Below are 18084 nucleotides of genomic sequence, written 5' to 3' on the forward strand. Positions count from 1 at the left end.
TTAAGGACACTGAGAGTTTTACTTTCAGGAAACTAAAGTAGTAGCTACTCCCAAATGTCAGCTTTCAAGGACATCTGAGTGGGTGAGGATTATACTTCCCCATCCCATGGCCAAACAACTTGCTTTGGGCCATGAAATGTGTTTTAACATATCAGGTGTCAATTCCAAGCAGACATTTTAACAGGCAGGTCATACTGGTTTTCTCTCGTCCTTGATGGCTATAAATGTTCTAGAATAGACAGAAGCAAGACTATCATTCTGGGACCCAAAAGACAATTTGGAGCATAGTTGCTGAGTACAAGTAATGAATATTTAATAGAAGTGAAAAATACACTTTTGTTGTCATAGCCATTGAAATTATAGGGTCAATTGTTACTGCATCTTATCATAGCCTACCATGACTAATAAACTGGGAACCTCTCTATTCAAACCTCTCTATCCAACAACGCATCATTGATGGAAAAGTAACTGTTGATGAGGAATAACTATACTCTATATTGATTTGAAAATGTTCCTAATTATAGTCAGCAATAGTAAGATGAGATTAAATTGAATTGCCAGACAAACTGTATAACAAAAGAGACAAAACACATTTTGTGGAAACATGTTTAAAAAATCATACCAACATGAAGTTATTTTACAATTTCTTATAAAATATAAATCTGCTAGAGAAAAAAAGTGTTATTAAGAAAATCAAAAGTAAGAGAAAATATATTCATTCATTAAATGGAAGTAGAGGATCAGAAAGGTCTTCATCCCCATTGTCTTCACATTCAGAAGGTTGAAGAGGAGGAGGAAGAAGGAGAGGAGCTGGTCTAACTGTCTAGGGACGGCAGAGGTGAAAGAAAGTTTGCATATAAGTTGACCTGATCGGTTCAAACCTGTGTTATTCAAAGGTTGACTGAATATGCAAATGGGGTGACCAGAATGGGGACTGGAGAGGTTAAAGCAATGCATGTATGCTATTGGCAAGTTCTGAAGTCGACAGAGTATCTTCCAATACTCAGTTGAACTTCAAAAGTTTTTTAAAAAGCACAAAATTTAAGGACATTTTTATTCCTGATATTTAATATCATTTAGCAAGAGACTTTTGCTCCAAGCCAGGTATGGTAAGGTTCATCCAAATCTCAGAAAGAGAGAATAAAATTTGATGTCTGTGAGCTCAGAACTTTAATATTAATCACAAAGGCTATATCCTTTTCCCAAACCTGCTGTATTTCACTTCTCTGTCCTTCCCTCTCCCCACCTTCCTCCTTGGTCCATTACACTTTATTCCCTTCTTGGGGGTGGGTGACAGAGGGAAAGGTAATTCATGCAGCATCTTCAGACTGTGCAGAATGTGCCTCCCTTCAAGGTGAACAGCACTAAGTCAAACTCTTCATTTAAGGGGTGAGAATAGGATCAACAGTCTGCAAAAGAATTATATACGCAGATCAGTGGAACTGTGACCAAAATAGAAGAAGTACACGGATCACTTGGATATAGCATTTATTTACTTTCTGATATATTTGAGAATAGATCTGAAGACATGCACAAGTTTCTGAAATCAAAATGGGGGGAGACTATAGTAATATTTTCCAATGCAGTTTTATTTCTTTAAACACATGAAAAAGTACTGCAGTGGCACTATTTAAAATAAATGCATATAAGAACAGTCATTTTAATTATATTTTACTTTCATGATATATTTGATTTAATTAACTAAACACTATTACCTCTTATAGCATTTTATAAAGAACTGCTCTGCATTTAGCTTTATTTTTTTCTAATAGTTTTATCATTCATCTGCCTTATGCATGGCTTTGCAACAAGAGAATCACAATGCATGTATCTCGTAAAAATAAATAAATAAACTTAGTAAAGGAACTTGCGAAGGTGCCTGTACTTTATTCATAAGTGAATTTCTATTGTCCATTATCATTTATATCTAACACAAACCATTCTACACTGCTTGCCTCTAATCCCCAGGCTTGTTAAGGAGCTTAAGAGAAGAATCAGTTGATTTCAAGCCCTTTTGGAGTTCAAGGGCAAAGTGATTATTTCCTTAAAGGAAAAAAGATCATGGACTCATCACAATTTCCAAAGTTCAGCTCTTTTTTGTTTCACTAATTAGAAGCCAGACCAATGCATATCTGGAGGCTTTTATACAAGCCATCAGTCCTTTGCCCTGGGGTCAATTACAGAAAAGCATCTTTTACACAGTGCTCTGTGAATATCTGCTGGTCATACAAGCTGTCATGCTTCTCCATGAGTCATGCTAAAACCATAGAATCACCATAGAATCACTTAACCAGAGTTAAGATGTGTTTGCTCTTCTCGGTTTAATTTACAAATGTATTTGCATTCACATTCCTGGGGTTATCTGTAGCTCAAATGTGAATGTCTATAAACATGCATACATATAGACAAACTTACAAGAGGGCATTATTTAGTCAGTAAATAAGATCATACTCTTCCATCTGAAAACCGTTTCTGTCTAATTCTATGCATAGCAATATGGACATATGTATAGAAAGAATGACTTAGATGTCAGCTGGAAAGGTGTCCTATTTTCCTATGTGTTTTAGAGAATTATTGATATACCAGTTAAATTTTCAACTGTATTTGTTTGAGTTTTCCAGAGATTTTACTATGAAAAAATTGACTCACATGAATATGAAGTTTAAGAAGTCCAAGAGTGAAATCAGCAAGCTGGACACCCATGAAAGCTGGTGGAATAAGTTCTAGTCTGAGGCTGAGGTTTAAAGCAGGAGGATTGATGTCCCAGCTCAAAGATAGTCAGACAGGCAGGATTCTTTCTTGCTCGGCCTTTTATTTTACTCAGGTTCTCAATGGACTGAATGAGGCCCACCCTCCTTGGGGAAGTCAATCTGATTTACTCAGTCTAATGAATTAATCTCATTCAGAAATACCCCCACAGACATACCTTGACATGATGTTTTACTAAATATCTGGGCACTCCATGTCCCAGTAAAGTTGACATATAAAATTAACCATCAAAGCTAATCTGAGTCTTATTGTTGATGTTTCTGGCCACCCAATGATGTCTAATATAAACAAGACATAATCTAAAAGGGCTTAACTCTTACCAGAGCTTGGAAAATTTGAGCCAATTAAAACATATAAATATAATCTTACCTTTAATAACAAGGCAATGGTGGCGTCTCCACACAGGGTAGATTCTTTGGAAAGAAGGTAGGTTTTCTGAAAAGAAGACACCACTTAAAAACCTCTAAAGGATTCATGTCAAATGCCACGTGCATTATCAGCAACTCTATTTTTAATACCCATAGACACAGCAGTCACCAGAGACTCGAAAGAGGAGGGGAGAAGGGTGAATGGGGAAGGTTGGTCAGTGCATGTGAAGTTACAGTTAGACAGGAAGAATAAACTCAGGTGTTCTATTGTACATTTGGGTGGCTACCCTTGAGAAGGAAGTATTGTATATTATAAAATAGTTGGAAGAGAAGCTTTTGAATGTTCTTAGCACAAAAAATAATAAATACATGCAGCACCTGTAGCTCAGCGGGTAAAGCACTGGCCGCATACACTGAGACTGGTGGTTTCAAACCTGGCCCAGGCCAGCTAAAACAACAATGACAACTGCAACAACAACAAAAAAAATAGCCAGCATTGTGGCAGGTACCTGTAGTCCCAGCTACTTTGGAGGCTGAGGCAAGACAATCACTTAAGCCCAAGCATTTGAAGTTGCTGTGAGCTGTGATGCTGCAGCACTCTATCCAGAGTGACAGCTTGAGACTCTATCTCAATAAATAAATAAACAAACAAACAAATAAATAAGATGGTAGATATACTACCCTGATTAGAGAGATCCCCATGCAACATGTATATATATATGGAAACACCAAATTGTATCCTATATGTAGGTGCAGTTATAATGTGTCAATTTTTAAAAAATAAATTAACCAGCAATAAAAAATTTCATTACTTAAAAAGGACAACCTAACTGTGACATTACAAGTGTTTGTTTTCACTGAGTTCTTTAATGAACTAATAGGGGAAGAACTACACTCACAAAACAATTTTTTGTGTCTTCCACTGGAGAGATCCCTTGAGGAAAAAGGAAAAAATTATATCTTCTATCAATGGCCATGGCCAGAAAGTGAAGTTAATCTTTATTTTGTTAAATATTTCACTGAAGTTCACAAAGCACTTCCAATATTATATTGATTTTATTTTAGATATGGAAAGAAGAAATAATGAAAGGTAAAATTTAAGGAAAGAGGAAAAGGTCACCTTCTCAATAGTAATATGGCAATATTGAGGGAGCTGGCAAGGGCATAAACAAGCTCTTAAGAGAACAAATACTTGAAAGTATTTGTAAACCGCCTTGTTCTGTATAAATGTGACATATGTGAGGGCCTTTTCACATACTACCTTAGATATAGCCTCTATTTCAGAGAAGCCCATCCCAGAGGAAGAAGAAAAATTAGTCAATAGCACACAAATAAAAACCATCCCTTTCTGGATGCAAATCCCTCCCCCAGATCACTCCATGCCTGTCTATCCCCCTCATTATTTATAGTCTACAGTCCATGTAACTGTAAGGCAATTCAGCCTGAAAGAGTTTGACCAGAATTACTAAGACATCCTTACTTCCACTCTACACTGTCCACTATTGTTAATTAAATACTTATTGTAAGATTCATATTCTAACTTCAATTTTATGTATATTTAGTTAGAATCATGCTCCGCTATTATTTTAAATAACATAATTTTGAATTAAGTAAATCATAATTTATTATACCAATTGCTAGGGATTGCATAATAAAAGGAAAGGTGGTTAATTCGAAGTAGTGTGAACTAGTAAGTCTACTATGAGGTTGTATCTGATCTGGGTCTCCAAGGATGAAAATTTAGGATTACGGGAAAGTACACATCAGGAAAATACCATTTTAACCACATTAAATACACATAGATGATTTTCACTGCATAAAGCATCAAACTCCATGTATGGAGCTTACGAAAGCACATGAATATTATTCATGAGTAGCTCATGGCATGGATAGTTGGAGAATGTTACAGGTGTGATAGGCAGATTTGATTTTCATACCCCAAATTTGAAATTTTTCTTTATAGACTATGGGGAAATAAATGGCATTTTTAGAGGATTTGAAGGTATGAAATTATAAGAGGAAAGTCATATTGTAGATGAGGGAAAGGACATGGAGCTATATGAAAGTCAAACAGACAAGTTAATACTGAAAATTCTCAGATAAGAAAAGGAAAGAAAACTCTGGACAGGATGAATATGGCAACATGAACAGCACGTGAAATTTAGAAGATTATTTCAAGGAAGGAAGAGCTGAGTAATCAAGATTTCAAAATACATAATTTGGGATATGGGGAGCTGAATCAAGAGTGAAACATCAAGAAAACCAAGGGGAAAAAAAGGTAGTTTCAAGAATATAAGAGTTTGAAGAGAAAGATGGCAATCAATTTTGTCACATTCTTCAGAAATTTCAAGTAGTCTGGAAAGCCTCATGGTTGTTATACAACAAAAATCCTGTTTCATGAAATATTATAATATTCAGCTGGGCCAGAATTTTCCCAAATATAAGTTTTTGAGCTTTGAAAATCAGTACAATGATATTACTTGGAAGTCTAGAGATGTGTCTAATTTAAGAAAAGTCAAAGTAAGATCAGCCAGTGTACATAACTTAGGAGTTACAGGGTTGACAGACATGGAAACACTCAGATTTTACTTCATAAATTCTTTCAAATGACCCAGAAATCCAACATTAAAAGAAATTAAATATATAATATTAAATATGGAATATGATAAGAAATATTAAAGCTTTTCAGATTTTAAAATCTTCATGAATTATAGATGTAGAAATAATAAGTAGATTCAGAAATCAATTGCAGAAGGTATTAATAATATTTGAGTAGATTATGGCAATGAAAGAGAACAATATCAAAAATCGTATTGTTAATACCATAAAAAACTTAACAGAAATGACAAAAAATAATAAAAGTTAAGGAAAACAGAAATTCCAATAAGATCTCTTAATTTAATATGTGATATTAGAATTGCATATAATATTTCTTATTCATTTTTTCCCTAAATGTAAATTAATTTTATGAATTGATTTATAAGCCAAGTTAAAGACACCAATTGCTTTAATATATACAAAACAGATGCTCTGAATATTCCTACATGCAGATTGCATGTGTACATGGCAATGTCTGAGTAGTGAATACCCACTTAAGAACACCTAGTCATAATTTAGGCAATAAATCCCACTTAATACCATCACTCTATCTCTGTGAAATACAAGGGGAAATAGTCAACATGGGACCTTGTTAAGGGAATTCTCAAAATTTAATAAAAGTGTTAACTCATCATGCTGCCATTTTGCAAAGTTTCCAGAAAGGGATAACTCTAAGAGATGCTTGTGGAGAAGCCACACCTCAAGCTGATAGATTAGTTGTTTTTTTCCTCCTTCCAGTGGATACTTTTGGAAGCCCACTGACACGCCTACAGAATGACTATGTTCTCCCCAAATCTGCCAAGTTCACACCTTAGATGGCCCCCTCTACTTTTTATATTCCATGGAATTTTTCTTTAGACTGATAACTAGGGAATAGAGGGAGGGATAACTTTTAGTTTCATGTGGAGTCATCAGTATAACCTGATGGTTGTTAGTCTCCAGTCTCTCTGTCTTTTTTCCTGTATAACTTGCTCACACTAGAAAATCCATCTTTACCTATCTTGAAGGATCTATCTAGAGGGAAGACTTAAGTGAAAATAAATAAATAAAGCAAGCTTTTTCACTAACAGAATCCATGAAGATAGAATGAAAACATAATCAGGCACAGGAGTTACCCTGCAATGAAGGTAGATTAGATGAGGTCCACGGACAAAGAAGGGATGTTAGCAGCTTGCTGCAGAAGGTCCAGGAGAGGATGAATTATTCAGTGACATGAAGAGTAATCAAACATGGACCAATGACTGTCTCTGAGGACAAAGAGAAAGAAGAATCTTGGAACTAAATGATTAAAATATAATCAGGATAAAGTAGATTTCATTACAAATACATTTTTTAGTTCTTTTATAATTAGCAATTTTGAAACAGAAAACTGAAACATACAACTTCAATCCTTTAAGAGCACATCTGATTCTTTAAGAGCTTCTCTCTCAGACCATGTACAGACCATCATCTTTGCACCCTAGCCATTACTTCTTGGGGTACAGCTAACCAACAGGATGATGAATCTAGTTCAATAAGATTTTTGTCTTAGAAGTATAGAAATAAGACACAGAGATGCTACCCTGTTTCCCCGAAAATAAGACCTACTCACAGGAAAGATAAGACGTCCCCTGAAAATAAGACCTAGTGCATCTTTGGGAGCACACCTTAAAATAAGACACTGTCTTATTTTCTTATTTTCGGGGAAACAGGGTAGTAAACTTCTGTTAATTGAACTGGGAAGTGCTGTGAAATAGACAGGTGGTGGTACTGATTACTCACTTGCTTGCCTGAGCTCAGAAGCTATTTTACAAAAGAGAGAAGAATGAAGCAGTTGGGAAAGAAACAATGGTGAAATTTCATGGGACCCATAGAAGAAGTTAAGTTTATCTGGGTTACTGAATTCCCAATCCCCAGTTCCAATGTGGAAATGAAATACAATCTTATATTTAACCCTGAATTTTGTGAATTCTTCCAATAAATTATATTTTTTCTTTATATATATTTTGGTCTTTCTTCCTATAACCAAACAATTCCCAAGATATAAACATAAGGGTATTTTTTTAGCTTTCAGTATACTTTTATTTCCTATACAATATTTATGTACAAAATATATAACATTTCAAATGAGTCCTTGAGTTAAACAGAGTGTTCTGAGATCCATAGGTGAGCATAAGCCAAATTGTTAAGAATAATAAATGCGGAGGCGGAGCAAGATGGCAGCCAAGTAACACCTTCCTTGCATCTGGGCACCGTGAGTCTGGGGAGATAGGACTCCAGGCATCTCTGGCTGGTGGGTTCTGCCTATCATCACCCCTGCAAGGCTACAGGGAGTCAGCGAGAGACATCTGGACCCCAAGAGGAGGACTAAAACAGTGGAAAACCGGCAAGTGGTCGCGTGTGTTCAATCTGTCTAAACCTGCCCGCAACTTCCACAGGCACGAGAACTTAAAGAGCAAGAGGAAGTGAAAGGAAAATTAGGGCAAGGAAACAGATAAAAGAAATCACTCATGAGGAAGAATCAGCAGAAAACTCCAGGAAACATGAAGAACCAGTCCAGAACAACCCCGCAAAGGGACCATGAGGTAGCTACTGCAGATGATTCCACCTATAAAGAAATGTTAGGAATGACAGAAAGGGAATTTCGAATACACACGTTGAAAACAATTAAAGAAATGATGGAAACAATGAAGGAAACTGCTAATAAAGTGGAAAATAACCAAAAGGAAATCCAAAAACAGAATCAAATAAGAGATGAACGATATGAAGAGTATAAGAAGGATATAGCAGAGTTGAAGGAACTGAAACAGTCAATTAGGGAACTTAAAGATGCAATGGAAAGTATCAGCAACAGGTTAGACCATGAAGAAGCAAGAATTTCAGAGGTAGAAGACAAAGTTCTTGAGATAACTCAGATAGTAAAAGAGGCAGAAAAGAAGAGAGAGAAAGCAGAATGTTCACTGTCAGAATTATGGGACTATATGAAGCGTTCCAACATACGAGTTATAGGAATTCCAGAAGGGGAAGAAGAATGCCCCAGAAAAATGGAAGCCATACTAGAGAATATTATAAAAGAAAATTTCCCAAATATCACCAAAGATTCTGACACACTGCTTTCAGAGGGCTATCGGACCCCAGGTTGCCTCAACTCTAACCGAGCTTCTCCAAGACACATTGTGATGAACCTGTCCAAAGTCAAGACAAAAGAAAAGATTCTGCAAGCTGCCAGGAGTAAGCGCCAGTTGACCTACAGGGGCAAATCCATCAGAGTGACCGCAGACTTCTCTAATGAAACTTTCCAAGCAAGAAGACAATGGTCATCTACCTTTAATCTACTTAAACAGAACAATTTCCAGCCCAGAATTCTGTACCCTGCTAAGCTAAGCTTCAAAATTGACGGAGAAATCAAATCATTTACGGATATACAAACATTGAGGAAGTTTGCCACAACAAGACCAGCTCTACAGGAAATACTTCAACCTGTTCTACACACTGACCACCACAATGGATCAGCAGCAAAGTAAGAACTCAGAAATTAAAGGACAGAACCTAACCTCCACACTGATGCAAAAGATAAAACTAAGCAATGGACTCTCACCAAATAAGATGAATAGAATACTACCACACTTATCAATTATCTCAATAAATGTTAATGGCTTGAATTCCCCACTGAAGAGACATAGATTGGTTGACTGGATGAAAAAACACAAGCCATCCATTTGCTGTCTGCAAGAAACACACCTGGCTTCAAAAGACAAATTCAAGCTCCGAGTCAAGAGTTGGAAGACAATTTTTCAGGCAAATGGCATTCAGAAAAAAAGAGGAGTTGCAATCTTATTTTCAGATTCACGTGGATTTAAAGCAACTAAAGTCAAAAAAGGCAAAGATGGTCACTTTATATTGGTCAAGGGAAAAATACAACAAGAAGACATTTCAATTCTAAATATTTATGCACCCAATTTAAATGCTCCCAAATTCTTGAAACAGACCTTACTCAGTCTGAGCAATATGATATCTGATAATACCATCATAACAGGGGACTTTAACACTCCTCTTACAGAGCTGGACAGATCCTCTAAACAGAAATTAAACAAAGATATAAGAGATTTAAATGAGACCCTAGAAAACTGTGCTTGATAGACACATATAGAACACTCCACCCCAAAGATAAAGAATATACATTCTTCTCATCACCCCAGGGAACATTCTCCAAAATTGATCATATCCTGGGACACAAAACAAATATCAACAGAATCAAAAGAATTGAAATTTTACCTTGTATCTTCTCAGACCATAAGGCACTAAAGGTGGAACTCAACTCTAACAATAATGCTCGACCCCACACAAAGGCACAGACATTAAACAATCTTCTGTTGAATAACAGATGGGTGCAGGAAGAAATAAAACAGGAAATCATTAACTTCCTTGAGCATAACAACAATGAAGACACAAGCTACCAAAACCTGTGGGATACTGCAAAAGCAGTTTTGAGAGGAAAATTCATCGCTTTAGATGCCTACATTCGAAATCAACAATCTCACAAGAGATCTTATGGAATTGGAAAAGAAGAACAATCTAAGCCTAAACTCAGTAGAAGAAAAGAAATATCCAAAATCAAATCAGAGATCAATGAAATTGAAAACAAAAGAAACATTCAGAAAATTAATGAAACAAGGAGTTGGTTTTTTGAAAAAATAAATAAAATAGATAAACCATTGGCCAGACTAATGAGGAATAGAAAAGTAAAATCTCTAGTAACCTCAATCAGAAATGATAAAGGGGAAATAACAGCTGATCCCACAGAGATACAAGAGATCATCTCTGAATACTACCAGAAACTCTATGCCCAGAAATTTGACAATGTGAAAGAAATGGATCAATATTTGGAATCACACCCTCTCCCTAGACTCAGCCAGGAAGAAATAGAGCTCCTGAACAGACCAATTTCAAGCACTGAGATCAAAGAAACAATAAAAAATCTTCTAACCAAAAAATGCCCTGGTCCAAATGGCTTCACTCCAGAATTCTATCAAACCTTCAAGGAAGAGCTTATTCCTGTACTGCAGAAATTATTCCAAAAAATTGAGGAAGAAGGAATCTTCCCCAACACATTCTATGAAGCAAACATCACCCTGATACCAAAACCAGGAAAAGACCCAAACAAAAAGGAGAATTTCAGACCAATCTCACTCATGAATATAGATGCAAAAATTCTCAACAAAATCCTAGCCAATAGATTATAGCTTATCATCAAAAAAGTCATTCATCATGATCAAGTAGGCTTCATGCCAGGGATGCAAGGCTGGTTTAACATACGCAAGTCCATAAACGTTATCCACCATATTAACAGAGGCAAAAAGAAAGATCACATGATCCTCTCAATAGATGCAGAAAAAGCATTTGATAAAATCCAGCATCCTTTTCTAATTAGAACACTGAAGATTGTAGGCATAGGTGGCACATTTCTAAAACTGATTGAAGCTATCTATGACAAACCCACAGCCAATATTTTACTGAATGGAGTAAAACTGAAAGCTTTTCCTCTTAGAACTGGAACCAGACAAGGTTGTTCTCTGTCACCTTTACTATTCAACATAGTGCTGGAAGTTCTAGCCAATACAATTAGGCAAGACAAGGAAATAAAGGGAATCCAAATGGGAGCAGAGGAGGTCAAACTCTCCCTCTTTGCTGATGACATGATCTTATACTTAGAGAACCCCAAAGACTCACCCACAAGACTCCAAGAAGTCATCAAAAAATACAGTAATGTTTCAGGATATAAAATCAATGTCCACAAGTCAGTAGCCTTTGTGTACACCAATAACAGTCAAGATGAGAAGCTAATTAAGGACACAACTCCTTTCACCATAGTTTCAAAGAAAATGAAATACCTAGGAATATACCTAACGAAGGAGGTGAAGGACCTCTATAAAGAAAACTATGAAATCCTCAGAAAGGAAATAGCAGAGGATATTAGCAAATGGAAGAACATACCATGCTCATAGATGCGAAGAATCAACATTGTTAAAATGTCTATACTTCCCAAAGCAATCTACCTATTCAATGCCATTCCTATCAAAATACCAACATCGTACTTTCAAGATTGGGAAAAAATGATTCTGCATTTTGTATGGAACCGGAAAAAACCCCGTATAGCTAAGAGTTCTTTGTAACAAAAATAAAGCTGGGGGCATCAGCATACCAGATTTTAGTCTGTACTACAAAGCCATAGTGCTCAAGACAGCATGGTACTGGCACAAAAACAGAGACATAGACACTTGGAATCGAATTGAAAACCAAGAAATGAAACTAACATCTTACAACCACCTAATCTTCGATAAACCAAACAAGAACATACCTTGGGGGAAAGACTCCCTATTCAATAAATGGTTTTGGGAGAACTGGATGTCTACATGTAAAAGACTGAAACTGGACCCACACCTTTCCCCACTCACAAAAATTGATTCAAGATGGATAAAGGACTTAAATTTAAGGCATGAAACAATAAAAATCCTCCAAGAAAGCATAGGAAAAACACTGGAAGATATTGGCCTGGGGAAAGACTTCATGAAGAAGACTGCCATGGCAATTTCAACAACAAAAATAAACAAATGGGACTTCATTAAACTGAAAAGCTTCTGTACAACTAAGGAGACAATAACCAAAGCAAAGAGACAACCTACACAATGGGAAAGGATATTTGCATATTTTCAATCAGACAAAAGCTTGATAACTAGGATCTATAGAGAACTCAAATTAATCCACGTGAAAAAAGCCAACAATCCCATATATCAATGGGCAAGAGACATGAATAGAACTTTCTCTAAAGATGACAGACGAATGACTAACAGACACATGAAAAAATGTTCATCATCTCTATACATTAGAGAAATGCAAATCAAAACAACCCTGAGATATCATCTAACTCCAGTGAGAATGGCCCACATCACAAAATCTGAAAACTTTAGATGCTGGCGTGGATGTGGAGAGAAGGGAACACTTTTACACTGCTGGTGGGACTGCAAACTAGTACAACCTTTCTGGAAGGAAGTATGGAGAAACCTCAAAGCACTCAAGCTAGACCTCCCATTTGATCCTGCAATCCCATTACTGGGCATCTACCCAGAAGGAAAAAAATCCTTTTATCATAAGGACACTTGTACTAGACTGTTTACTGCAGCTCAATTTACAATCGCCAAAATGTGGAAACAGCCTAAATGCCCACCAACCCAGGAATGGATTAACAAGCTGTGGTGTATGTATACCATGGAATACTATTCAGCTATTAAAAAAAATGGAGACTTTACATCCTTCGTGTTAACCTGGATGGAAGTGGAAGACATTATTCTTAGTAAAGCATGAGAAGAATGGAGAAGCATAAATCCTATGTACTCAATTTTGATATGAGGACAATTAATGACAATTAAGGTTATGGGGGGAGGAAGCAGAAAGAGGGACGGAGGGAGGTGGGTGGGGCCTTGGTGTGTGTCACACTTTATGGGGGCAAGACATGATTGCAAGAGGGACTTTACCTAACAATTGCAATGAGTGTAACCTGGCTTATTGTACCCTCAATGAATCTCCAACAATAAAAAAAAAAAAGAATTAACTATAGTAAGTATAAAAGGAACTATGATGCTTAGAAATGGAGTTGATACTACGAAATCTATTTTATGCTCCTTACTAAAATTACTTGTTTTTAATGTGCCAATAGCTGGCTTATTAGGTGTCTATGAAGACATAAAAGAAAGTGTCTTGAATAAAACGACCATACAATATGAGTAAAATAAAAAGAAAAAAAGAAAGAAATACGTAAATCTGTAAACAGCCAAACTTCAAGCTGTGGGTGTTAGGTCAGTGAATGTGAGAACTGCACACACGGGCCTGGGACATTGCTGAGCATGAACAAGAAAGCTCATCTGATACAGAAATCTCTAAACTAAGTGGGAAATAACAGGGACACAAGTTTATCCACTCTCTTGTATATTTTGATTGTGAACCATGTGGATGTCCAACCCTAAATTTATCAAAATTTATATTATAAAGATGTTCTAAAATAATTATCACTGAAATTTCAGTCTAACAATGTTATTTTTAAAAAATCAGGTTACAAATTACATACTCAACATGAATCTGGCTTCCTTTATACTTGCAGAGGTAAAGGCATTGAAGAAAATACTCCTTGTTTGAACCTTTTTGTACTTTCCGAACTCTGGTAGTATATTCTTTTATAATCAGATAAGTGCTCTGTTTCCAACATGTTCAATTGTAAGCTGTTGGTTTTGTGGAAATTGTGTAACCAAAGCACTTTTTCTGACTTAGACATGTTTTAAGCATGTGTCGTGGAGCTGGGTACTGAACTCTCTTCTTTAAGACCAGAGTCTGGATTACCGGGGCACAGTGAAAATGCTCGGTCCTGTGTGTGCAGCCGTCCAGTCCCACCTCCTGACTCTGACAGAGATGCAGTTTGAAGTTGGATATACACCGTGGCTTCAGTGGACAAACTTTCCAGAGGTTCGACTGTTGAACAACCTTTTGGGATAAAGGACTTTCCAAATACTGCTTATCAGCCGTTCTTACTTACCAGTCTTCAGACTCCTCCATTCACGGGCCTTCCCTCTCCCTGAAGACATCTCGAGGCTTACAAATGAAACCTGAGCTGAGGAAGGTGCCCATTTGACTAAGGAAGCTTTGGATTCAGCATCTAAAGGTTATTTGCTGAAATATTTGATGACTTGAAAAGTCTGCAATCTCCTGCCATTTCTCTTGGCTTAATGAAACTGACATCGTGTCTGGAACGAGCCTTGGGTGACGTATTTTTACTGGTTGGGAAGGAGTGCCCCTTTCTTTTAAGAGACCTTCTTGCCTCCAAGGAGCTTGCACAAGTGTTTGGGCAGTCGGTGATACTGTTCAATGATGGTCCTGTTGACAGCAGGACTAAGCTAGTTACTGGAGAATTACCTTCAACAAACAAAGTTGACATTCACACACCGGTCTGCTGTGACTCTTAACAAACTTTGAAGATTTGATCGTTTTTCCTGATGTAACTTACGAGATGCTTTTGGTATTAGAAGAAGTGATGACAAAGTCCACTTTCATATTAGAAATCATGTCACCCTATTGGGAAATTGCAGTGACCACGTTCAAGGCACACAGGTTTGCTGACTGTGCCATGTTGTTACTGACATAACTAGAGACTGGACTCAGGAGAGTTTTCACCACAGTTAACAAATGCCTACAGAGACTCCTGACTGCCGAGTCAACAGCTCTTTATACCACCTTCGATGAAATTTTGGCGAAACACTTGAACGATGGTAAAATCAATCAGCTTCCTCTTTTCCTTGGAGAGCCTGTTATGGAATTTCTCCGGGATTTCCTGAACCATCAGGAGGGTCCCCGTATAAGAGACCGTTTAAGCCACGGGGAGATTAACTTGCGTGACTTTCCAAAGGAGGTGACAAACCAGCTGCTTGCCTTCTCTCTTGTCCTCTTACTCAGATTCATTGATGAAGATCTGTTGTCAGTTCTTAAGGAAAAAGCAGAAATAAAGTTGCTGATTGGTCTTACAGAAGGCTATGTGTCTCGTTGCCATTCGGTTTCTCAGCTTAAAAAGCAGGTGCTGCGCTGTGAGGAGAGCATTGGAGCTTGGCCTCTGCTGCTGGGTCCTGAGGAGCCTGTCCAAGAGCCCAGGTGGCTCCAGGTGCTGGGTAGACTCTGCAGCACACCCATCCCCACACTGTTCTGCCCAAGGGCTGTCCTGGAGGTGGTGGCCGTGCTCCGGTGCATCAGTGCACAGTGCCAGCAGATGTCTAGCCAGGTCATTCTCTCCTTGGAGCTGAGGCACGGGAAGTGGGTGGAGAGGACTCTGCGGTCCCGCCAGCGGCAGAACTCCCTGCGCATGCTCAGCAGTGTTAGGCTTCTGTCTCCCATGCTTTCCCTGATCTTACTGCTCATCATACTGGAATTGGTCAACGTTCATGTTGTTGGTGGGAAACCTGCCTGTGAGTCTCAGCAGTACCTGAAGTTCTTGAAGTGGATCTTGCAGCATACAGAGAACCTCATGGCTTACACCAGCTGCGAGAAGAACAAGTGGCATGAGACTGTCAGCCTCACATACACAGCACTGTCGAAAATTTGGACTTTTAGTGAGAAGAAGCAAATGTTGACACAATTAGCCAAAAAAAATCCACAAATATAGTCTTATGAAAACACTGACAAAAAAAAGAATAATAAATGCCATTCTTCAGAATATTTTAAAGACATATCTAAAAGAGCATTTTTTCTTTAAAAAATATTTTTTTCTCTTGGGCATAAACATTTTCCTGATAATTGATTTTTTTAAATAAATTTCAGCAAAGGCAGAGTCCCAAATGTACCCATTTCTGAAAATGGGAAGAATAATATAATTGTTGTTAAAAAAAAAAAAAAAGTCACTGACTTTCCCAATAGCCAAATAATTCCTTGAGGACTTTGTCAACTGACACAAAATTGGAGATAATTCATGTTCTGGTGCACAGATAGATATAAAATGATTAAAGTAATTAAGTAAAGGTTGTCAGAATATTGAAAGTTTAAGTAAGTGTAAACTACTGAGTAAAAAAAGAGAAGGACTCGAGGCCAAGGAATTATGCCATCATCATTATATATTAGTGTAGAATAAGTATTAGTGTCCAGCCTTTTTGTTACCGGAAATTTTTACTAGTAAATCCAAATGCGCTAAGTGCTCCAAATAAGATAATTATAAATTTCTGACTGTATAAGAAACAAATCCCAATGCTATAATAAGTGATATAACTATATTCTAAAAAATACATAGAAAAATTGAAGATTTTGAAAATATTGACCAAAAAGAGGAAGAAATACTCATCTATGTATATTAATGGAGGACACAGTGGACTTTAAGGTAGGAAAAGGTCAAGTGGCATAGTAATAATAGGTTCAATTTACTAGAAATTCAAACTAGAATGCAAAAATAGCAACAGCCATAGTGGTAAATTTTAATATACAACTTTCAACAACTAAAATCAAACAGAAGCAAATAACAACACACTAACTACAAAAGTATTAAGAATATGAAAAATTTTAATAAGAGCGCCCACAAAATTAATCTCAAGGAATTCTACAGAACACTACATTCAATATCCACCTACATACATAATTTTCATGGAACATTTCTAAAAAACATAGGATAATCATAAAAAATTTCAAAGAACTAAAATCATGCAGAGAATGTTCTCTGACTGCAATACAATTGTTCTTAAAATTAATAATAAAAAGATGGACGACTAGAAAATACTCTTACATTTGAGAATTTAAAAATAATCATCTATAGCTGGTTCATAGGCCATAAAAGAAATAACATAGAAATTAGAAAATATTTTCAATTGAAAGAAAATTTTTTAAAACCTGAATATGTAAAGAAAGCTACCTGCCTAATGTGACATTTATATTTGTAGTATGTGTGATATTAAACACATATATCTGAAAAGCATTTAGAAGTCAATGAGTTAGCTATTCATCTCAAAAATTTAGAAAAATAATTGCAAAGTAAGCCCAAAGAAAGAAAAGGGATGAGAATAACATGCAAAAATTATTAAATTAGGGAAAACTAATATAAAATGAAGAGAACCAACAAAGCCAAAGGCTGTTATTTGGATACATTAAACAAATTGAAAGACTTATAGCAAAAATGATTGAAATGAAAGAGAGATCACATAAAAAACAATCAATGTCAGAAGGGAAAATGTTTTACACTTAAAAAAACCATAGGTAATGTTATCAACACTTGCTAATAATCTCTAAAATGTAAATGAGATAAATTCCTTAAAATAACAGGACACAAGAAGAAATGACTACATTTGATCTCAGCCAAAAGGCGGAGAAGCGATAACACAAGAAGAAATGAAAAAAATCCATAGTTAAGTGGCATCTCACCAAAAAAAGGTGAAGGAGGCAAAGGAGAAGGAAAGGAGAATAAATGTCAAGGTCTGTTGCTGAATTCCATCAGACGTTTAGAGCAGAAATCATACCAATCCTTCTTATGCTCTTACACAGAAGAATAAAAGAGAAACTTATTCTCCTACACTTTTCTTGAGGACTGCATAGCCTTGTTACCATAATCTACAATACATAAAATGTAGTGTATAAAATTTAGTACCTAAATGTGAAAATTTTAGAAAATTAAATACAGCAAAATAGAAACATGAAAATCCCTAATAACTAATTAGGTTAACTTAGCTGTTCGAGGTGGCTTTAATATTTATTTTTTTTAAACCGTCATATTCACATTAAGCAAATGTAAAAGAAAAATGTTACGAATAGCTCATCAGATATAGAAACAGCCTCTGAAGCACACTTAAATATGTATCAA

General features: G+C 36.4%; 1 long non-coding RNA gene and 1 pseudogene across 1 annotated transcript; one reads left to right on the plus strand and one right to left on the minus strand.

Annotated features, from left to right (window-relative positions):
• Positions 1 to 833: 833 nt before the first annotated feature.
• Positions 834 to 6979, minus strand: LOC128593790 (uncharacterized). The gene is made up of 3 exons (XR_008382411.1): positions 6851 to 6979; positions 3139 to 3204; positions 834 to 1409 (listed from the first exon to the last, which is right to left on the minus strand). It is a non-coding gene; the product is annotated as an uncharacterized LOC128593790 (long non-coding RNA).
• Positions 6980 to 14441: 7462 nt separating this feature from the next.
• Positions 14442 to 15926, plus strand: LOC128566898 (endoplasmic reticulum membrane-associated RNA degradation protein-like; annotated as a pseudogene).
• The last annotated feature ends 2158 nt before the right edge of the window (positions 15927 to 18084 follow it).

The sequence above is a fragment of the Nycticebus coucang genome, chromosome 2 (genome assembly GCF_027406575.1).
Source record: "Nycticebus coucang isolate mNycCou1 chromosome 2, mNycCou1.pri, whole genome shotgun sequence".
In the NCBI taxonomy this organism is placed as follows: Eukaryota; Metazoa; Chordata; class Mammalia; order Primates; family Lorisidae; genus Nycticebus; species Nycticebus coucang.